The following is a 24,319-nucleotide window of genomic DNA, read 5'->3' on the forward strand; positions in this document are numbered from 1 at the left end:
CCTGAGTTGAAGTCAGATGCTCAACCAACTGAGCCACTCAGGCGCCCCATCCTTTCCTTGATTGTACATCTTCTAGGGAAATAATGTTTGTGCTTCATACCAAACAAATCCATTCAGCTCTCTTCTAAGAGCTACCTGTAACCACCTGGTCACCTATTTAAAATGAACTTAAGCGATGAAGCTGTTTTGTCTTTTTCATGTTAAATTTTATGAGGGGTTCTTTATAAATTTAGGATACAAACCCTTTTTCAGACATATGAATTGCAAATATTTTCTCCAAATTTATGGTTTGTTTTTCATTTTCTTAACAGCGTCTCTTGATGAGCAAAAAATTTTAATTTTGTAAAATAAACCCTTATTTTGTTCTCTGTATTTGAGTCTTTTATGGTTTGCCCCCCTATCTGTTTTTATGTTATTTTTACTTCTCTTCCCCTATGTTCATCTGTTTGATTTCTTAAATTCCACATGTGAGTGAAATAATATGATATTTATCTTTCTCTGACTGACTTATTTCACTTAGCATAACAAACTCTAGTTCTATCCACGTTGTTGCAAATGGTAAGATTTCATTCTTTTTGATCACCGAGTAATATTCCAGTGTGTGTGTGTGTGTGTGTGTGTGTGTGTGTGTGTATGAAGTGATATATATATCCATTCATCAATCGATGCACATGTGGTCTCTTTCCATACTTTGCCTATTGTCGATAGTGCTACTATAAACACTGGCGTGCATGTGTCCCTTCGAATCAGCATTTTTGTATCCTTTGGATAAATAGCTAGCAGTGCAATTGCTGGGTGAAGGGTAGTTCTATTTTTAATTTTTTGAGGAACCTCCATAGATTTTTCCAGAGTGGCTGCACCAGTTTGCATTCCCACCAGTCGTGCAGAAGGGTTCCTTTTTCTCTGCATCCTTGCCAACATCTGTTGTTGCTTGAGTCGTTAATTTTAGCCATTCTGACAGGTGTGAGGTGGTATCTCATGTGGTTTTGATTTGTATTTCCCTGATGATGAGTGATGTTGAGCATCTTTGCATGTGTCTGTTAGCCATCTGGATGTCTTCTTTGGAAAAGTGTCTATTCATGTCTTTTGCCCATTTCTTCACTGGATCATTTATTTTTGGGGTTTGATAAGTTCTTTGCAGATTTTGGATACTAACCTTTTACCCAATAAGTCATTTGCAAATATCTTCTCCCATTCCATCGGTTGTCTTTTAGTTTTGCTGATTGTTTTCTTTGCTGTGCAGAAGCTTTTTATCTTGATGAGGTCCCAATACTTTATTTTTGTTTCTGTTTCCCTTGCCTCCAGAGACATGTCAAGTAAGAAGTTTCTATGGCTGAGGTTGAAGATTGTTGCCCATTTTCTCCTCTAGGATTTTGATGGCTTCACATCTTATGTTTAGGTCTTTCTCTTTGATTTTATTTTTGTGTATGTGTAAGAAAGTGATCTAGGTTCCTTCTCCTGCATGTTGCTGTCCAGTTTTCCCAGCACTACTTGCTGAAGAGAATGTATTTTTTTCCATTGGGTATTCTTTCATGCTTTATCAAAGATTAGTTGGCCATACATTTGTGGGTCCATTTCTGGATCCTCTATTTTGTTTCACAGATCTATGTGTCTGTTTTTGTGGCAGTGCCATACTGTCTTGATGATTACAGCTTTGTCATACAGCTTGACATCCAGAAATGTGATGCCTCCAGCTTTGGTTTTCTTTTTCAAGATTACTTTGGGTTTCGGGGGTCTTTTCTAGTTCCATACAAATTTTAGAATTGTTTGTTCTAGCTCTGTAAAGAATGTTGGTACTGTTTTGATAGGGATTGCTTTAAATACATAGATTGCTTTGGGTAGTATCAACATTTTAACAATATTTGTTCTTCCTATTGATGAGCGTGGAATGTTTTTCCATTTCTTTGTGTCTTCTTCAGTTTCTTTTATAAGCTTTCTATAGTTTTCAGTGATAGATTTTTCACCTCTTTAGTTAGTTTTTTCCTAGGTATTTTATGGTTTTTGGTGCAATTATAAATGGTATCGATTCCTTGATTTCTCTTTTTGCTGATTCATTATTGGTGTATAGAAATGCAACCAATTTCTGTACATTGATTTTATATCCTGCGACTTTGCTGAATTAATGGATCAGTTCTAACAGTTTTTTGGGTTTTCCACATAGAGAATCATGTCTGTAAAGAGTGAAAGTTTGACTTCCTCCTTACCAATTTGGAAACATTTTATTTCTTTTTGTTATCTGATTGCTGAGGCTAGGACTTCCAACACTATGTTGAGTAACAGCGGTAATAATGGACATATGACTTAAGGGTAAAACTCTCAGCTTTTCCCTATTGAGGATGATATTAGCTGTGGGTCTTTTGTATATGACCTTTATGATCTTGAGGTACGTTCCTTCTATCCCTACTTTCTTGAGGGTTTTTATCAAGAAACAATGCTGTATTTTGTCAAATGCTTTCTCTGCATCTATTGAGAAGATCACGTGGTTCTTATCCTTTCTTTTATTAATGTGATATATCACATTGATTGATTTGCAGATATTGAACCAACCTTGCTTCCAAGGAATAAATCCCATGTGATCGTGATGAATAATACTTTTAATATATTTTTGGACCTGGTTGGCTAGTATCTTATTGAGAACTTTTGCATCTATGTTCATCAGGAAAATTGGTCTGTGGTTCTCCTTTTTAGTGGGGTCTTTTTTTTTGGTTTGGAATCAAGGTAATACTGACCTCATAGAGTGAGTTTGGAAGTTTTCCTTCCCTTTCTATTTTTTGGAACAATTTCAAAAGGATAGGCGTTAACTCTTCTTTAAATGTTTGGTAGAATTCCCCTGGAAAGCCACCCAGCCCTGGAATCTTGTTTGTTGGGAGATGTTTTTTTATGATTCAGTTTCTTTACTGATTATGGGTCTGTTCAAATTTTCTATTTCTTCCTGTTTTAGTCTTGGTAGTTTTTACATTTCTAAGAATTTGTCAATTACTTCCAGATTGCCCAATTTATTGGCATATAATTGTTCATAGTATTCTCTTATTGTCTCATAATATTTCTGCAGTGATGGTTGTGATCTCTTACCTTTCATTTGTAATTTTATTTATTTGGGTCCATTCTTTTTTCTTTTGAATCAATCTTGAATCAGTCTGGTTAAGGGTTTATCAATTTTGTTAATTCTTTGAAAGAAACAACTCTTGGGTTTCATTGGTCTGTTCTACTGTTTGTTTTGTTTGTTCTGTTTTTTGTATCACTGATTTCTGCTCTTATCTTTATTATAGCTCTTCAGCTTGTTCTGGGCTTTATTTGCTGTTCTTTTCCCAGCTAGTTTAGCTTTAGGTTAGGTTGTGTGTTTGAGACCTTTCTTCCTTCTTTAGGATTGCTATTTACTTCCCTCTTATGACCGCCTTTGCTGCATCTCAGAGGTTTTGGACTGTCGTGTTTCATTTTCATTGGCTTCCACGTACATTTTAATTTCCTCTTTAATGTTTTGATTAACCCATTCATTCTTGAGTAGGATGTTTTTTAATCTTCAAGTGTTCATGGTCTCTTGAAAAAAATTTTTTTGTGGTTGATTTTGAGTTTCATAGCCTTGTGATCTGAAACGTGCAAGGTACGATCTTGATCTTTTTGCACTTGAGGAATGTTTTGTGTCCCAGTGTGTAGTCTATTCTAGAGAATGTTCCATGTGCACTTGAGAAGAATATGTATTCTGCTGCTTTAGGATCAAATGTTCTGAATGTATCTGTTAAGTCTATCCAGTCCAGTGTGTCATTCAAAGCCACTGTTTCCTTGTTGATTTTCTGCTTACACAATCACATTGCTGTAAGTGGGGTGTTGAAGTACCCTACTATTACAGTATTTTTGTCAATGATTTTCTTTATGTTTGTGATTAATTGATTTATATATTTGGGTGTTCTACTTTGGGGGCATAAATATTTACAGTTGTTTGATCTTCTTGGTGGAAACACCCCTGAATTATGATATAATGTCCTTCTTCATCTCTTCTTATAGTCTTTATTTTGAAATCTAGTTTGTCTGATATAAGAATGGCTGCACCAGCTTTCTTTTGACGACCATTAGTATGATATATGGTTCTCCAACTCCTTACTTTCAATCTGCTGGTGTCATTAGGTCTAAAATGAATCTCTTCCAAACAGCATATAGATTGGTTGTGTTTTCGTATCCATTCTGATACCCTATGTCTTTTGACTGGAGCATTTAGCCCATTTACATTTAGAGTGAATACTGAATGATATGAATTTATTGCAATTATGTTGCCTGCAGAGTTGGTGTTTCTGGTGATGTTCTCTGGTCCTTTTTAGTCTTTATTGATTTGGGTCTTTTTTGTTTGCTTTTGTCTTTCCTACACTCAAAGAGTCTCCCTTAAAATTTTTTGCCAGATGGTTTAGTGGTCATGAACTCCTTTAGTTTTTGTTTTTCTGGGAAACTCTTTATCTCTCCTTCTATCCTGAATGACAGCTTTGCTGGATAAAGGATTCATGGCTACAGATTTTTCTGATTTAGTATATTGAATATATCCTGCCACTCCTTCCTGGCCTGCCAAGTTTCTGTGATTAGGTATACTGTGAACCTGATATGTCTTCCCTTATAGGTTAAGGACTTTCATAATTCTTTCCTTGTCTGCATATTTTTTGAATTTGACTATGATATGGTGATGGTTGGGTTTTTTTAATCTCATGGGAGGTCTCTGTGCTTCTTGGATATTGATGTGTATTTCCTTCCCCAGTTCAGGAAAGTTTTTCACTATAATCTGCTCACATAAGCCTTCTGCCCCCTTTTCTCTCTCTTCATCTTCTAGGACTCTCATGATTCAGATGTTATTCCTTTTTAATAAGTCACTGAGTTCTCTAAATCTTGTATCATGATCTTTTGCCTTTGTTTCCCTCTTTTTTTCTGCTTCATTATTTTCCATAATTTTATCTTCTATATCACTGATTCCCTGCTCTGTTTCATCCATCCTTGCTGTCATGGCATCCATTCGAAATTGCAACTCAGTTATAGCATTTTTAATTTCAGCCTGCCTAGATTTTCTTTTATCTCTGCAAAAAGAGGATTCTCTGGTGTCTTCTATGCTTTTTTCAACCCCAACTAGTATTCTTATTATCATGATTTTAAATTTTAGGTCAGACATCTTACTTATTTCTATGTTAAGTCCTTGGCTGTTATTTCTTCTTATTTTTTCTTTTGGGATGAATTCCTTCATTTTGCCATTTTGGAAGAAAATAAAAATTAATAGAGTAAAAACTGGAAAACAAAACAAAAAATCAAATAAAGGAAGCTAGATCCTAGATGTGTTTCCATTTTTTTGTTGAAAGAAGCTTTATAGAATAGAGGGGAAAAAAAGGAAGAAAAAGGGGGAAAAAGTAAAAAATTTAAAAATTAAAAAATTATATAATAAAATAGAATAAAATAAAGAAAATGAAATCGAATAAAAATAAAAATATAACTAAAGTAAAAAAAATAAAGTTAACTTCCTTCTTTCTTTATCCAAGAAATAGAAAGAAAAGAAAGAAAAACAAAAACAATTTAAGCAAAAGCAGAAGGTAAGAAAATTAACAAATGAATGATCCAGTAAAAAGAATGAAACACAAATGAAGTTACATCCAGTTTCCCCTAGAACTCAAACTATAAAGCACTTAGTCCGTACACTAAGCAGGTGGAGTGACTTTTGATGGTCTTCTGGGGTATGTTCTTGGAGGTCGCAGTTGGGTGGGGCTTATTATAATGACTTGTTCTCCATCAGGTGGTGCTGCTTAGCTCACTGGGGTGGATCAGTAGGTGCACTTGCCTGTGCCTACATGCTTTTGTGTAGGAGAGGTGGAAATGACTTCACCCAGCTCCCTAGTGTTGGCACAGGAACTTCAGGCTCTCACTGACCTGTGATCTAACACCCCTCCCTTGTCTCGGTCCTCCATCCATTCCCTATCTCTACTCTGTGTCCAAGCTGTCTGCCTACCAAGCAACACTCCCCCCAGAGTTTTATCTAAATGGGGTTGTGTTTCAAAACCCCACACTTCAGAAACCCCCATGGCTTGGATCTGTGCTGACTCTCTGGGAGAGGGTCTCACTGAGCAATGGCTGGGTGCCAGCTTGCTTCAGAAAACATTCATGCAATTGCATAGTGGCAGAGGCTCAGAGGTTATGGTAAATCACAACACACAGCCAGCACCAGGTTTCACTGCAATCTGGCATCTTTGTCCCAATACCATCAAACATGGCTGTTCTCCAAGGTCCACTGGGACCTTTGCTTGTGAGGAAGCCATATGACCTCTACCAAATTTACTCCAAGCAGGAGATCCACTTCTCTCCATGTGGTACACGAACCCTTCAGACCACACTGCCTGCTCCTGGGGATTTAACCTACTTCATCACCAGAGCACCGCCAGGTACTGAGCTCCAGAATTTCAGATTCTGTGCTCTACTCTTTATAGAATCCTTTTCTATGTTATTGAAACCCTTTCCTTTCTCATCATCAATGGTTTTGGGGAACAGATTTCTTGTTCAGTACCCTACGAGTATTTTCTCTCTTTCTCTCCAACTATTTTTGGGGGGAATGCTTTTCCTTCACAATCCCCATGTGCTGCACTCTCCCCATTTCTCTTTCTCTCTCTGTCCTCACTCAGTGAAGATGGCTCCCTACCCTCTGAAGTTTTTCTTTCCCCCAGTTCACCTTTATGCACCATTCTGTGCTCAGTTTGTGGCTCAAGTTATGCAGATTGTTTCGTTAATTCTCAGATCAATTTCCTGGGTGTTCAAAATGGTTTGGTGCTGATCTAGCTGTGTTTCAGGGATGAGACAAGCTCAGGGGCTCCATGCTGCTCCACAATCTTGACACCTCTAGGATAGAAAGTGAATATATTTCTGTCTTATAATTTTTGTAACTGTGGTTGCTCTTAGAAATGTCTGACACATGATAGGTTTTTACTAAATATTTATTGAATGAATGAGAGGTATTTTACCCAAGGTTTCAACTCAACATTTTTTTTGCCAAATGCTTGGTTAGTATTGCCAAATGCTTGGTTTTGAATCATGCATGTTTATAATTTTCTTTCTTTTATTCCTATTTGTGTTTATTTTCTCTTTCCCCTTGCTAGAATGTAAAATCCATGATGGCAGGGATCTTCACCTGTTTTAATCACTGATGATATAAAACTTACAGAAAAGAACCAGACATAGGAGGCACTCAATAAATATTTGTTGAATGAATAAACTCCTTTCTCTAGAAATAATATGCAGTAATGTTTTCTTCTCGACTTTATTGAGGTGTTTTACATACAGTGAAACGTATCTATTCTAAGTACAGTTCCATGAGTTTTGACAAATCATTATTCCCCATGTAACTACCACTATAACCAAAATATAGAACAATTTCATCATTCCAAAAGGTTCCCTGTACTCTTTCTCAGTGAAACCCAGGCCCAGGAAACCACTAATGTACTATTAGTATAGATTAGATTTGCCTTTTCTAAAGTTTCATATAAATGAGATCGTACAATATGTACTTAATTTTGAGTCTGAGTTTTTTTTGTTTGTTTTTGCTCTGCTAATGTTTTAGAGATAATGATTTATAGTAAGTTTCTTGTTTTATGTAAGTTTTTTTGTCTTTATGTCATGGTGTGACTTGTGAGCATTCTCCCCACATTTTAGGCCTGTATTGGGTGTTCCTATGCTCAGTGTTCTGGTTCACAATGTTCCTGTAGTGTTATTGTAGGAACTGAATGGTGGCACCAGCCCACTGCACAGAACCCACTTCAGAGTTCTGAGTTCACATCTCACCATCTTAGGTGGTGTATTGCTGATAGAGGGGCTGAATATGTTTTTTTCACTAAATGCTTAATTGTGGCAGTGTTGTTCCTTGGCAAGTTTTCTTTATTCTTATAACTCTTTCTTTAAGAAAAGGCATTTGATAACTTCAGATTTAGTACCACACTTTTGAGAAATAAAATGTATGGGTCCTGGAACTAGACTTAAGAATTCAAATTCTGCTATATCACTAACTGTGTGACCCTGGGCAACTTAGTCTATACAATAGAGATGCTTTCTAGGGTCACCATGAGGATCAGATGTGTTAAGTTGTGTTATGTACTTAGAAAAGTCCCCAGCATATGGTAACCTCTCAGTAAGTTTTTATTGATGTTGTTATGTTGTTGAAGGTATATTTTGCAATATATAAATACAAATATATTTATTCCCCCAAACCTGACTATGTACACTGAAGTCCTCAAAACTTTCTCGCAGAATCATTTCCTTTTGAAACTTCACTTTGATATGTTCTGAGTGCTTTGATTTGTCTATTTTTGAGAAACCTCCATATTTTTATTATGCAATTCAAATCCTGCTCACGTCCCTCTGGGAAAAAAATATCTCTTCCAAACCTTATGATGAAGGAACAACCCCTTAGACATTATATTTACTTTCCTTGAGGAAACATTTCCTAATAAGTGAATATATTTTCTCAATAAATGAAGGTTTAATTTCCACATGGAAAGATGATAACTGACAAACTGAATTCTTATATCAGTCAGAAGTAACTTTTAAAAAGTATAATTACAAAATATAACAAAATTATAAATTATTTATTTAAAAGAAAAGGTATTTCTGGAAAACAGAAGTGGAAAACCCTAACATTTAAGATAATTGTGTGGATTATTAAGCTAATATCACTTAGCATTAAACCCATCCTTCTCTTTCGCCTTTATAATGTTGGGTCTGGGATTCTACAAACCCCATTACTCCTTTGCCAGCCTGTCCCCTGTTAAACCCAGTCAATAGCGAGTGCTGGAGGGAGATTGGAGAACTGAGGAGAAGAAAAGCCTGGCTCCTTCTTGTCTGCTTCCCATTCCTCTCTCACACTAGCAAAGACTCTTCACTTTGAGTGTAGCAACTTCCATGAGCCACAGTTGATTCTAGTTTGTAATTATCCCCAAACTCCTTGAACCAGCTCTGTTACATCCTTCCAGGGACATCAGCCCCAGCTAGCTCATGTGCCTTCCTCAGAGGTCTCAGTCTTTCTCTCTGGTTCCTTCTCAAAACACCTAGAGCTCCACTAACCGCTGAGCAGCAGCCACTACTCAGAGGTCTGAGTCTTATCCTGAAAAATCTCCTTTAAGCTTCTTAGATTTAATTTACAAACTTTTCTCTTTTTTCTACAGCCCTAGCAATAGAATAGCTGCTTATGTCATCCATTTCCACAATAGCTTCATTGTTCCCTGTTTGCCTTTTCAGTTTTCCAATACCTGTTAATACTTTATATTAACTCTCTGACCAGATGTCATGTAAGTCATCATCAGTAAACTTCCCATATCATCTGTTCACTTATTATCCATCTGTATTTCTGTTTATTTAAATATCTTTCTATTTAGCTCATCAATAGATTTTTATCAAGAACTTCACATGTTTTGTGGAGACCACTTCTCAGTCTGACTTGGAGTAAACAATTTTCTTCATGGTGTGGTTTGAAATACATCTTCTGGCCCCAGCATATCTCCCTCGTTAGCTTGTTGCCTACTAAAATTTCCAGCATCAGGGAATAATCCCTTTGGTGAGTGATGAGTTTTGCATCTCTGAAGATCTTCTTAAAATGCAGATACTGCTTAAAGGGTAGGGTATGGTGTCATTTATATTACAACATATATTAGTGGATCATATTGGAACACTGGCTTATGAGACCTGTCCTCTGTGTCCTCTTGTATGCTCTGGACCCTCTTGGTGGCAATGCCCTCAATTAGTATGTGTCACATGCATGGAGAAATTGAGGTGGGGAAGACTTTGTATGGGACAGAAAGCAATGTTTAATTGTGGTGACCTCATAGTAGGGAGGCAGCCTGAGAGCAATGGGTGCCTGAAAAAGAAGAAGCAGAGAAATAGCAGGAATGAATGTTGAGGATAAACTTGTTTATTTCAAAAATCTTGTCTTGTGCTAGATTCCTCAGGCAGAGATTGTGCTTAGGAAAAAATAAATTGGCAATAAAATAATTTTTTATGGGAAAAGTAATAAATTATTAATTGCATCATGGTATTACTCTATTCTATCCTATCTATATTAGTGTAAAATTAGTCATAAAATCAAGCTTACAAAGAATCACTGACCTAGGCAAACTGAAGAGGTAGAATAAACAACAGATCAAAAAATTGCATTTCTTCTACAATCCATTTTCTCCCCTCAGGCAAGAACAGTTTTCCTTATGCAGCTGTGGTGGTGGGGAACTGGCAGACTTATTCACTTAGCCTCTGTTATCTCCATCTCATTTCATTCTCATTTACAAGGTTTCTAGCATTGACAATTTTCACCAGCTTTTTTTCTCCAAAAATGGTCAGAGAAATGTTTATTTTAATCAATATCTATATCCATATCCAAGTCTATATTTCTTCTTTTTTCTTAATAGAGTTACGCTTACAGAGGGCAACTTTGTATGTTAAGCTGCACTGTAGAAGTGTTACAAGACCAAATGAGAAGATGGCTGAGAGTAACATCAGCATTATGGTAGAATAATAATACTTCCCTTGTTTTTGTCCCCCCACTCAATGACAATAATTTTGGCATTTATCCACAGACAAAAGTGCCTTTATTAAAACTGTGGGATCAAGCACCATATAACAAGAGACCCAGGAGGAGTCTCACCCACATGTGTATTGAGCAATAGGTATACAAACTTAAATCCTGGCTGTGGACTCTGCAGTGACCCATGGACCTGCTCCAGTCCTTCTTGGCCACAGTCTGGGACTCCATGAAAAACATTGTCTTAGACAATCACCCACAGATGAGAGAGACTTTGTGGAAGTCCAGGTTTCCAGAGGAGAAGTTCCAGCACACTGCTGAAGAAAAAAAAATGAATTTGGACATACTGAAATGGGTAAGAGAAACAGCTTGACTTTACCAACATCACTTCACCCCAGGCAGCACAGTAAAGGGCCAGGAAAGATCTTCTTCAACCTTTGATGTATCCTGTGGGGGAAAGGAGAGCATGTGAGTGAGCACTGGCTTCCCCAGCTGTGCAGGACACTTAAAAAGGGACTCATTTCTCTCTGGCCCAGCCAGAGTACTGAATCATGAGATACAAAACTTAGGCATGGAAGAGGCAGATATGACTCTAAGAGTGCAGTAAAGGGGCACAGATCTTATTAACTGCATCATTCACCCCATCAAAAAGCCTACTATGGACCACTGGGAATGCCACACCTGTGGATGCCCCCAGCTGGCCCAGAGGCATCCTCAGCATTTCATGAGCCTTGCCCACTCCAGCCCATGACCAGAACCCCATGGTCACTCCTGATAGCAGTGGTGGGAGTGAGCTTTGGCAGAAGCATGTGAGCATGTGGGGAAAGGTGGCCTGAATCTGAGGGCCAGGCAGAGACCATAAATTTAAGCTTTAGTGCCATCTTTGGGAAAACAAGGGTGGCTATTAGCACTCAGCCTACTGCAGAGAAGGCTTATAAACTCAAAAATTCTGTCACAAGAGAGCAAGAAGCATGGAGAAGGTGTATCTATAGAAGGTTTGAGAAAGCTCCAGAAATACTAGCAGGGTTAAAAGAATGTATTTCTCACTTCAAGGCAGTTAGTAAAGATGGAGAAGGTGACTGCTACTTCAAATGCAAAGACAACAATGCAACACTTCAAGTAACATGAAAAATCAAAGAAACATGACGTCACCAAAGGATCACAATATTTTTCCAGGGACATTTCCAAAGACATGAAGGTCTATAATTTAAAGAATTCAAAATATCTATTTTAAGGAAATTCAAAGAGCTATGAGAAAACACAGAAAGACAATACAATGAAATAAAAAAATACACAAACAAGATGAAAAGTTTAATAAAGAGACAGAAAACCTAAAAATCTGATACTGGGAGGGGCCAACATGGCAGAGAATAGGGGGATCCATACTTCCCGTGTCTCTCAAACAAAGAAGTGTAAAAGCCAAAGGACTTTGAACACCAGAGCCTGGGAGGAAAAGAGACTGAATCTACTAGGAAGAAAATGGGAAAGCTGGAAAAAAGATAGGTGGGTAACTGTGAACTGGGGGAGATAAAAAAAAAAAAAGGCTGCGTGGGCATGGAGGGGAGGGACCCCCTGCTATGGAGAGACAAAGTGGAGAGAAAGAGTGTCTAGGGAAGTGTAGGATCACATCTGGACAGGAGGAAGACCTCGGACTGACACTGAGAGGGATCCAATCTCTGCAGGGCTTTCTTCAGACTGGAGCCAGCTCCCTTGCACACCAGGGGAAGAGAGGAGGAGCCAGGGGCCTGGGTGTGGTGGTAGGTCAGGGGCTGTCTGCAGTTGGAAAAAGTGGTTCCCTCCCTGGAGGGCTGTGTGAGAGTACAAACCTGCCTGCGTCCACCATCCCCGGGCTCAGTGGCTGGGCTGAGGGCACAGTCTGCAGGAGGAAAAGGCGGCTGTCTCCCTGGAGTGCTGTGGGAAAAGACAAAGCCTGCCTGCGTCTGCCACCTTTGGGGCTCGCGGCGAGGGCAGCGGCTCTCAGTCCGCAGTAGGAGAAGGCTGTCCTCCCTGAAGTGTGGCAGCACAGACAAAGCCAGCCAGGACCACATATTGGGCCACACTGGGAGGCGCTTCCCCAGTGCCAGAGCGCACGGAGTAGGACTTTGAATCCTAGCCAAGCACAGGGTCAGGGGAGTTGGCGGGGAGAGAAGGACCGCACCCTCTGTGCCTGCAGCACAGTGAGGACGACTGAAACGGAGTCCACCGGTCCAGCTCCACTCAGTGGAGGAGACTAGGGGACCACCATCCCCCCCCCCCACACACACCACCACCACCAAGGTGGGGCCTCAGGGATCACTCCTGGGGCCCAGAGTGGAGGTGGGTCCAGATTACACCAAACCACGCCCCTTTGCACTGGTTTAACTGCATATCCACCTAAGCGGCACAGACCCTGCAGACAGCTACTCCCGGCAAGTGATGCAGCATTGCCTGGATTAACTCTAGGTCAATTCTGGATATATAGATATATCCCCCCCCCCCGCCCCCCCCCCCCCCCCCCCCCCCATTTCTCCTCCTTATCTCTTCCATGCCCTAGACTGGTTACTCTGGTTACTGGTCTGTCTAAACAGACATTTAATCCATTGTCTTGATACATGTTCTACACGCCTTCTTTACATTCTTTTCTCTCTCTCTGGAATAATCAAGCCATATAGTTTCTCTGTCTGGGTAACTTTATCTTCGTTTCATTTTCCCCACCTCCTACTTTATTTTCCTTTCTCTCTCTCTGGATTAAGCCTTTTAGTCTCTCTAACCAATGTTTATTTTTCCTCCCCACCCCCCAGCCCTCCACTCCTGTCATTTCTTTGTATGTGCTCTTCCATCAGCACCGCCTCCAACCTCTTCTTTACTTGTAGTCAGTGTCTTTGGGTGTTTTGTTTTTAGTCTTCAGTTTTCTGTTTTTGTTTATTTGTTTGTGTTATTTGTTTGAGTGTTTGTGTGTTTTTGTCTCCTGTTTGTCTATCTGTTTTCCTTTCCAGGGCTATGCCAAGGAACAAGTCAAAGCACACCTGGTGGAGGGTCCAAAATGTCACTACAAGTAGGATAATAAAATAACCAAAGTCACAACAACAGAGAGCAAGTAACAATCTCTGAAGAAACACCTCCTGAAGGGCCAGGCCCTGGACAGTGTACGACCCTCCTTTAGTAGAGCCGTGCCCTCAGGTGCAGAACACACAAGCTTGCAGAACACATAGCAAGCTTTTAAAACACACAAGGTACAGAAAACTAACCAAAATGATGAAACGGAAGAATTCTCCTCAGAAGAAATTCCAGTAAGTAGTGACAGCTAACGAATTGATCAAAACTTATTTAAGCAATATAACTGAAAAAGAATTTAGAATAATAGTCATAAAATTAATTGCTGGGCTTGAAAAAAAAGCATAGAGGACGGCAGAGAATCTATTGCTACAGAGATCAAGGGACTAAAAAATAGTCATGATGAATTTAAAAATGCTATAAATGAGGTGTATAATAAAATGGAGGCAGCCACAGCGCAGATTGAAGAGGCAGAGGGGAGAATAGGTGAATTAAAAGATAAAATTGTGGAAAAAAGAGGAAGCTGAGAAAAAGAGAGATAAAAAATCCAGGAGTAGGAGAGGAGAATTAGAGAACTAAGTGATGCAATCAAATGGAACAATATCCGTATCATAGGAATTCCAGAAGAAGAATTGAGAGAAAGGGGCCGAAGGTGTACTTGAACAAATCATAGCTGAGAACTTCCCTGATCTGGGGAAGGAAAAAGGCATTGAAATCCAAGAGGCACTTGGAAGAGACTCCCATCAGACGTAACTTGAATCTATCTTCTGTATGACATATCATAGTGAAACTGGCAAAATATAAGGATAAAGAGAGAATTCTGAAAGCAGCTGGGGAGAAACGGGCCCTAACATACAAAGGTAGACACATAAGGCTAGTGGCAGACCTATCTACTGAAACTTGGCAGGTCAGAAAGGAATGGAAGGAAATTGTCAATGTGATGAACAGAAAAAATATGCCAAGAATCCTTTATCCAGTAAGTCTGTCATTCAGAATAGAAGGAGAGATGAAGATTTTCCCAAACAAAAACTGAAGGAATTCATCACCACTAAACCATCCCTACAAGAGATCCTAAGAGGGACTATGTGAGTGAAATGTTGCAAGGACCACAAAGCACCAGAGAAACCACTACAAGCATGAAACCTACAGACATCACAATGACTCTAAACCCATATCTTTCAATAATAACACTGAATGTAAATGGACTAAATGCTCCAATCAAAATACATAGGGTATCAGCATGGATAAAAAACAAGACCCATCTACTTGCTGACTACAAGAGACTCATCTATTGAGTCATCTGAGGACACCTTCAGATTGAAAGTGAGGGGATGGAGAACTATCTATCATGCTACTGGAAGTCAAAAGAAAGCTGGAGTAACCATACTTATATCAAACAAACTAGACTTTAAATTAAAGGCTGTAACAGAGATGAAGAAGGGCATTATATAATAATTACAGGGTCTATCCATCAGGAAGAGCTAACAAATACAAATGTTTATGCACCGAATTTGGAAGCACCCAAATATATAAAACAATTAATCACAGACATAAGCAACCTTATTGATAAGAGTGTGGTAATTGCAGGGGACTTTAATACTTCACTTACAGCAATAGATAGATCATCTAGACACAGGATCAATAAAGAAACAAGGGTCCTGAATGACACATTAGATCAGATGGACGTGACAGATATATCCATAACTATGCATCCTGAAACAACAGAATATACTTGCTTCTCGAGTGCACATGGAACATTCTCCAAGATAGATCACATACTGGGTCACAAAACAGCCCTTTATAAGTATACAAGAATGGAGATCATACCATGCACACTTTCAGATCACAATGCTATGAAACTTGAAATCAACCACAGGAAAAAGTCTGGAAAATCTCCAAAAGCATGGAGGTTAAATAACACCCTACTAAAGAATGAATGGGTCAACCAGGCAATTAGAGAAGAAATTTAAAAATGTATGGAAACAAATGAAAATGAAAAGACAACAATCCAAACGCTTTGGGATGCGGCAAAGGCAGTCCTAAGAGGAAAACACATTGCAGTCCAAGCCTATCTCAAGAAACAAGAAAAATCCCAAATACAAAATCTAACAGCACATCTAAAGGAACTAGAAGCGGAACAGCAAAGACTCCCCAAGCCCAGCAGAAGAAGATAAATAATAAAGACCAGGGCAGAAATAAACACTATAGAATCTAAAAAAACAGTACAGCAGATCAATGGAACCAAGGGTTGGTTTTTTAAAAAAACGAACAAAATTGATAGACATCTAGCCAGGCTTCTCAAAAAGAAAAGGGAGATGACCCAAATAGATAAAATCATGAATGAGAATGGAATTATTACAACCAATCCCTCAGAAATGCAAGCAATTATCAGGGAATACTATGAAAACTTATATGCCAACAAACTGGACAACCTGGAAGAAATGGACAAATTCCTAAACACCCACACCTTTCCAAAACTCAAACAGAAAGTAATAGAAAGCTTGAACAGACCCATAACCAGCGAATAAATTAAATCAGTTATGAAAAATCTCCCAACAATAAGAGTCCAGGACCAGATGGCTTCCCTGGGGAATTCTACCAGACATTTAAAGCAGAGATAATACCTATCTTTCTCAAGCTGTTCCAAAAAATAGAAAGGGAAGAAAAACTTCCAGACTCATTCTATGAAGCCAGTATTACTTTGATTCCTAAACCAGATAGACCCAGACTTTAGCCTCTACTACAAAGCTGTAATCATCAAGACAGCATGGTATTGGCACAAAAACAGACACATAGACCAATGGAATAGAATAGAAACCCCAGAACTAGACCCACAAAAGTATAGCCAACTAATTTTTGACAAAGCAGGAAAGAATATCCAATGAAAAAAAAGACAGTCTCTTTAACAAATGGTGCTGGTAGAACTGGACAGTAACATGCAGAAGATTGAAACTAGACCACTTTCTTACACCATTCACAAAAATTAACTCAAAATGGATAAAGGACTTGAATGTGAGATAGGAAACCATCAAAACACTAGAGGAGAAAGCAGAAAAAGACTTCTCTGACCTCAGCCACAGCAATTTCTTACTTGACACATCTCCAAAGGCAAAGGAATTAAAAGCAAAAATGAACTATTGGGACCTCATGAAGATAAAAAGCTTCTGCACTGCAAAGGAAACAATCAACAAAACTAAAAGGCAACCAATGGAATGGAAAAAGATATTTGCAAATGACATATTGGACAAAGGACTAGTATCCAAAATCTATAAAGAACTCACCAAACTCCACACTTGAAAAACAAATAATCCAGTGAAGAAATGGGAAGAAGACATGAATAGACACTTCTCTAAAGAAGACATCCGGATGATCAACAGACACATGGAAAGATGCTCAACGTCGCTCCTCATCAGGGAAATACAAATCAACACCACACTCAGATACCACCTCATGCCAGTGAGAGTCACTAAAATGAACAAATCAGGAGACTATAGATGCTGGAGAGGATGTGGAGAAACGGGAACCCTCTTGTACTGTTGGTGGGAATGCAAACTGGTGCAGCTGCTCTGGAAAGCAGTGTGGAGGTTCCTCAAAAAATTAAAAATAGATCTATCCTATGATCCAGCAATAGCACTGCTAGGAATTTACCAAAGGGATATAGGAGTGCTGATGCATAGGGGCACTTGTACCTCAATGTTTATAGCAGCACTCTCAACAATAGCCAAATTATGGAAAGAGCCTAAATGTCCATCAACTGATGAATGGATAAATAAATTGTGGTTTATATACAATGGAGTACTACATGGCCATGAGAAAGAATGAAATATGGCCTTTTGTAGCAATGTGGATGGAACTGGAGAGTGTTATGTTAAGTGAAATAAGTCATACAGAGAAAGACAGATACCATATGTTTTCACTCTTTAGTGGATTTTGAGAAATATAACAGAAGATTCCATGGGGGAGGGAAAGGGAAAAAAAAAAGTTAGAGAGGGTGGGAGCCAAACCATGAGAAACTCTTAAAAAACTGAGAACAATCTGAGGGTTGATGGGGGTGTGGGAGGGAGGGAAGGGTGGGTGATGGCTATTGAGGAGGGCACCTGTTGGAATAAGCACTGGGTGTTATATGGAAACCAATTTGACAATAAATTTCATACTAAAATTTAAAAAAAGAATGAATGGGCTAAAGAAGAAATTAAAAAGGAAACTAAAAGTACATGGACGCCAATGTAAATGATAACAGCACAGCCCAAAACCTCTGGGAAACAACAAAGGTGGTCATAAGAGGGAAGTATATAGCAATCCTGGCCTTCCTAAACAAGGAAGAAAGGTCTCAGATACACAACCTACTTTACACCTTAAAGAGCTGGGAAAAGTACAGTAAATAAAACCCAAAACCAGCAGAAGACAGGAAATAATAAAGATTAGAGTAGAAATCAATGCTATCGAAATGAAAACAAAAACAAAGCAACAACAAAAAACAGTAGAACAGATTAATGAAACCGGGAGCTGGTTCTTCAAAAGAATTAACAAAATTGATAAACCCCTAGCCAGTTAGGCACAAAATAAAAAGGACCCAAATAAATAAAATCACGAATTAAAGAGGAGAGATCACAACCAACAGTGCAGAAATACAAACAATATAAGATAATATTATGAGCAATTATATGCCAATAAATTGGGCAATCTGGGAGATATGAACAAATTCCTAGAAACATAGAAAACTACGAAAACTGAAATAAGAAGAAACAGAAAATTTGAACAGGCACAAAACCTGTAAAGAAATAGAATTAGTAATTTAAAAATCTCCCAAAAAACAAGAGTCCAGGGCCAGATGGCTTTCCAGGAGCATCCTATGAAACATTTAATGAAGAATTAACACCTATTCTTTTGAAGCTGTCCCAAAAAATAGAAATGGAAAGAAAATTTCCAAACTCATTCCATGAAGCCAACCGGATTCAACAATACATTAAAAGAATTATTCACCACGATCAAATGAGATTTATACCTAAGATACAGGACCTGATACCTGCAAAACAATCAATGCGATACATCACACCAATAAAAAAAAAAAAAAAGGACGAGAACCACATGACCCTCTCAATAGATGCAGAGAAAGCATTTGATGACATAGCTTGACAACAAGCATCCTTTCTTGATAAAAACCCTCAAGAAAGTAGGGATAGAAGGATCATACCTCAAGATCATAAAGGCTGTATATGAAAGAGCCATTGCTAATATACATCCTGAATGGGGAAAACTGAGCTTTCCCCCTAAGGTCAGGAACATGACAGGATGTTCACTCTCACCACTGTTTTTCAACACAGTATTGGAAGTCTTAGCCTTGGCAATCAGACAACACAAAGGAATAAAAGCATCCAAATTGGCAAAGAGGAAGTCAAACTTTCACTCTTTGCAGATGACATGATATTCTATATGGAAAACCCAAAAGATTCCACCAAAGAACTGCTAGAAATGATCCATGAATTCAGTAAAGTCACAGGATATAAAATAAATACACAGAAATTGGTTGCAATTCTATACACAAATAATGAAGCAACAGAAAGAGAAATCAAGGAATCGATCCCATTTACAATTGCACCAAAAACCATAAAATACCTAGGAATAAACCTAGCCAAAGAGGTGAAAAATCTATACACTGAAAATTATAGAAAGCTTATGGCTTCCAGTAGCATGATAAATAATTCTCCATCCCCTCACTCTCAATCTAAAGGTGTCCTCAGATCTAAAATGAGTCTCTTGTAGACAGCAAATAGATGGGTCTTGTTTTTTTATCCATTCTGATAGCCTATGTCTTTTGGTTGGCGCATTTAATCCATTTACATTCAGTGTTATTATAGAAAGATACGGGTTTAGAGTCATTGTGATGTCTGTATGTTTTATGCTTGTAGTGATGTCTCTGGTACTTTGTCTCACAGGATCCCCCTTAGGATCTCTTGTAGGGCTGGTTTAGTGGTGACAAATTCCTTCAGTTTTTGTTTGTTTGGGAAGACCTTGATCTCTCCTTCTATTCTAAATGACAGACTTGCTGGATAAAGGATTCTCGGCTGCATATTTTTTCTGTTTAGCACACTGAAGATATCGTGCCAATCCTTTCTGGCCTGCCAAGTTTCAAAAGAGAGATCAGTCATGAGTCTTATAGGTCTCCCTTTATATGTGAGGGCACGTTTATCCCTTGCTGCTTTCAGAATTTTCTCTTTATCCTTGTATTTTGCCAGTTTCACTATGATATGTCGTGCAGAAGATCGATTCAAGTTACGTCTGAAGGGAGTTCTCTGTGCCTCTTGGATTTCAATGCCTTTTTCCTTCTCCAGTTCAGGGAAGTTCTCAGCTATAATTTCTTCAAGTACCCCTTCAGCACCTTTCCCTCTCTTTTTCTCCTCTGGGATACCAATTATGCGTATATTATTTCTTTTTAGTGTATCACTTAGTTCTCTAATTTTCCCCTCCTACTACTGGATTTTTTTATCTTTCTCTCAGCTTCCTCCTTTTCCATAGCTTTATCTTCTAGTTCACCTATTCTCTCCTCTGCCTCTTCAATCCGAGCTGTCGTCGTTTCCATTTTGTTTTGCATTTCGTTTAAAGCGCTTTTCAGCTCCTCCTGACTGTTCCTTAGTCCCTTGATCTCTGTAGCAAGAGATTCTCTGCTGTCCTCTATACTGTTTTCAAGCCCAGCGAATAATTTTATGACTATTATTCTAAATTCAATTTCTGTTATATTATTTAAATCCTTTTTGATCAGTTCATTGGCTGTTGTTATTTCCTGGAGATTCTTCTGAGGGGAATTCTTCCCTTTGGTCATTTTGGGTAGTCCCTGGCATGGTGAGGACCTGCAGGGCACTTCCCCTGTGCTGTGGTGTATAACTGGAGTTGGTGGGCGGGGCCGCAGTCCGACCTGATGTCTGCCCCCAGCCCACCGCTGGGGCCACAGTCAGACTGGTGTGTGCCTTCTCTTCCCCTCTTCTAGGGGCGGGATTCACTGTGGGGTGGCGTAGCCCATCTGGGCTACTTGCATACTGCCAGGCTTGTGGTGCTGGGGATCTGGCGTGTTAGCTGGGGTGGGTAGGCAAGGTGCATGGGGGAAGGAGGGGCAGGCTTAGCTCACTTCTCCTTAGGTGATCCACTTTAGGAGGGGCCCTGTGGCAGCGGGAGGGAGTCAGATCTGCCGGAGGGATGGATCTGCAGAACCACAGCGCTGGGTGTTTGCACGGTGCCAGCAAGTTTCCTGGCAGGAACTGGTTCCCTTTGGGATTTTGGCTTGGGGATGGGCGGGGGAGATGGCGCTGGCGAGCGCCTTTGTTCCCCACCAAACTGAGCTCTGTCGTCCGGGGGCTCAGCAGCTCTCCCTCCCTTTGTCCTCCAGCCTTCCCGCTTTCTGAGCAGAGCTGTTAACTTATGACCTCCCAGACGCTAAGTCGCGCTTGCTGTTGGAACACAGTCCGTCAGGCCCCTCCACTTTTGCCAGCCAGACTCGGGGGCTCTGCTTGGCCAGCGAGCCGCCCCTCCGCCCCGGCTCCCTCACGCCAGTCCATGGAGCGCACACCACCTCGCTGCCCTTCCTACCCTCTTCCGTGGGCCTCTCGTCTGCGCTTGGCTCTGGAGACTGCATTCTGCTAATCCTCTGGCGATTTTCTGGGTTATTTAGGCAGGTGTAGGTGGAATCTAAGTGATCAGCAGGACGCGCGGTGAGCCCAGCGTCCTCCTACGCCGCCATCTTCCCTCTCAGTCCCTGAAAATTATAGAAAGCTTATGAAAGAAATTGAAGAAGACACAAAAAAATGGAAAAACATTCCATGCTCCTGGATTGGAAAACAAAAATTGTTAAAATGTTGATACTACCCAAAGCAATCTACATATTCAAAGCAATCCGTATCAAAATAACATCAGAATTCTTCACAGAACTAGAACAAACAATCATAAAATTTGTATGGAACCTGAAAATACCCCAATAGCCAAAGCAATCCTGAAAAAGAAGACAAAGCTGGAGGTATCACAGTCCTGGACTTCAAGATGTATTACAAAGCTGTAATCAAGATTGTATGGTACTGGCCCCAAAACAGACACTTCGATCAATGAAACAGAGTAGAGAACCCATAAGTGGACCCACAAATTTATGGCCATCTAATATTTGACAAAGCAGGAAAGAATATCCAATGGAATAAAACAAGACTCTTCAGCAAATGGTTAAGGGAAAACTGGACAGAGACATGCAGAAAATGACCTTTCTTATACCATACACAAAAATAAACTCAAAATGGATGAAAGAACTAAGCGTAAGACAGGAAGCCATAAAAATTCTAGAGGAGAAAGCAGGCAAAACTTCTTTGACCTCCGCTGCAGCAACTTCTTACTCAACACATCTCCAGAGGCAAGGGAAACAAAAGCAAAAATGAACTATTGGGATTTCATCAAAATAAGAAGCTGTGCAGTGAAGGAAACAATCAGCAAACCTAAAAGCAACTGATAGAATGAGAGAAGATATTTGCAAATGACATATCAGATAAAGGATTATTAGTATCCAAATCTATAAAGAACTTATAAAACTCAACACCCAAAAAACAAATAATCCAGTGAAGAATAGGCAAAAGACATGAATAGACACTTATCCAAAGAAGACATCCAGATGGCTAACAGACATATGAAAAAATGATCTACATCACTCATCATCAGGGAAATACAAATTAAAACCACAATGAGATAACCCCTCACACCAGTCATAATGGCTGAAACTAACAACTCAGGCAACAACAGATGTTGGCAAGGTTGTGGGAAAAGAGTATCTCTTTTGCACTGTTGGTGGGAATGCAAACTGGTACAGCCACTCTGGAAAACAGTATGGAGGTTCCTCAAAAAGTTAAAAATAGAAGTACCCTATGACCCGAAATTGCACTACTAGGTATATACAGAAGTGATACATGCGTGCTGTTTCAAAGGGGCACATGCACCCCAATGTTTTTAGCAGTGCTATGAATACCAAAGTATGGAAACAGCCCAAATACCCATCAACAGATGAATGGATAAAGATGTGGTATATATACACAATATATATGTGGAATATTACTCACAATCAAAAAGAATGAAATCTTGCCATTTGCAACTATGTGGATGGAACTAAAGAGTATTATGCTAAGCGAAATTAGTCAGTCAAAGACAAATATCATGTAACCACTCATGAGGAATTTAAGATACAAAACAGATGAATGTAGGGGAAGGAAAACAAAAAGAATATAAAAACAAGGAGGGAGGCAAAACAGAAGAGACTTAAATGCAGAGAACAAACTGAGGGTTGCTGGAGGGCCTGTGGGTGGGGTGATGGGCAAATTGGGTAAGGAGCATTAAGGAAGACACTTGTTGGGATGAGCACTGAGCATTATAAATAGGGAATGAATCACTGGAATCTACTCCTGAAAACATTGCACTGTATGCTAACTAACTTGAATGTAAATTAAAAACAAACAAACAAATACATAAATAAATAAACAAATATATTTTTTTAAAAAGTGTATAAGCTTCTGGGAAGTCTCACCAACCTCTAGCAAGACCAAGGGGGTTTGCAAGGGTTTTGTATCCCTGCTTATATTCCCTGAAAGCACTCCTACCCTCTAAATGTGTGGGATACTAAAGCTTGTCCCTCAGGCTGAAGCTCTAGGCTAAGTAAGCCTTTTTCATAGGAAGATTGGGGTTTTTCTGTCTGTGCAGTGCCTAAGGCTAATGGCCTGCCAAGAACTGTCTTTCCAATTGTTACAGTCTTGGCCACCAGGGCCAGGCAATTAAAGTGTGTCCCCTGTGTGGATTGCACATGCCCATTGGTTTGGGCAAGGCAGCTAGAGATTATAGGGGGTAGGCCACATTCACCAGCTTCAGAAATGCAGCGGGCAAATGTCTTCACTGCATGCCCCTACATACTTTAGGAATGTAGTGCAAGAGTGCCTTGTCTGTGCACACACACCAGCTTTAAGCTGAAAGGTGGAATGTGGTAACTACTTGCTCTTGCTCACTCCAGCCAGGAAGTGGGGAATCACTACAACTGCCTGCGCTCTCTGGCCTAAGCAAGTGCTATAACCATTTTCCTCCTCCCTCCCACACAAGTTGGTGAGAGGGTGCTGTATCTGAGCTCACCTGCCTGTGCTTGCAGGCTATGTGGAGAATGCAACAACTGTATCCACCAGCGTCTCCATTTCCAGGAGGCACCTCAATTATCCCATCCCTCCAGCCAATACTTCCAGATCAGCAAATGGATGTCCTCGCATAGAGTCTAGGTGCTTTTCAAACTGCTGTGTTTTGTTTTGTTTTGTTTTGTTTTGTTTTGTTTTGTTTTTACTGAGTCTTGGGGCAAGTAAGGCCACATGTGAGTTCTCCAAGAAGAGAATCTCAGTTTCTTTTTGCATTTTGGGACTTGTAGATTTCCTGGGGCCTTGTATTTCCCATGTAGATCTCACAGGCTGGAGCACCCAATATTGTATTCTAACCCTTCACTCCTCTGATAACTCCACATTAATCTGGTGATACCTCTTCCTGTTCTGTGTTGCCATGCCAGGGGATGGGGTTTTTGTGAGACTGTGTCTTTGCCTCTCCTACCCATCTTTATGTGGTCTTTTTATCTTTGTTGTATCCTTTTGTTGCTATTCTTTGTTTTGAAGAGCAGTTCATCTACTTTTCATATCTATTTCAGAAGAAAATGATCCATATATAGCTGTAGATTTGGTGTGTTCATGGGAGAAGAAGGTAAGTTCAGGAACTTATCATCATCACCTAAAA

The sequence above is a fragment of the Panthera tigris genome, chromosome D4 (genome assembly GCF_018350195.1).
Source record: "Panthera tigris isolate Pti1 chromosome D4, P.tigris_Pti1_mat1.1, whole genome shotgun sequence".
In the NCBI taxonomy this organism is placed as follows: domain Eukaryota; kingdom Metazoa; phylum Chordata; class Mammalia; order Carnivora; family Felidae; genus Panthera; species Panthera tigris.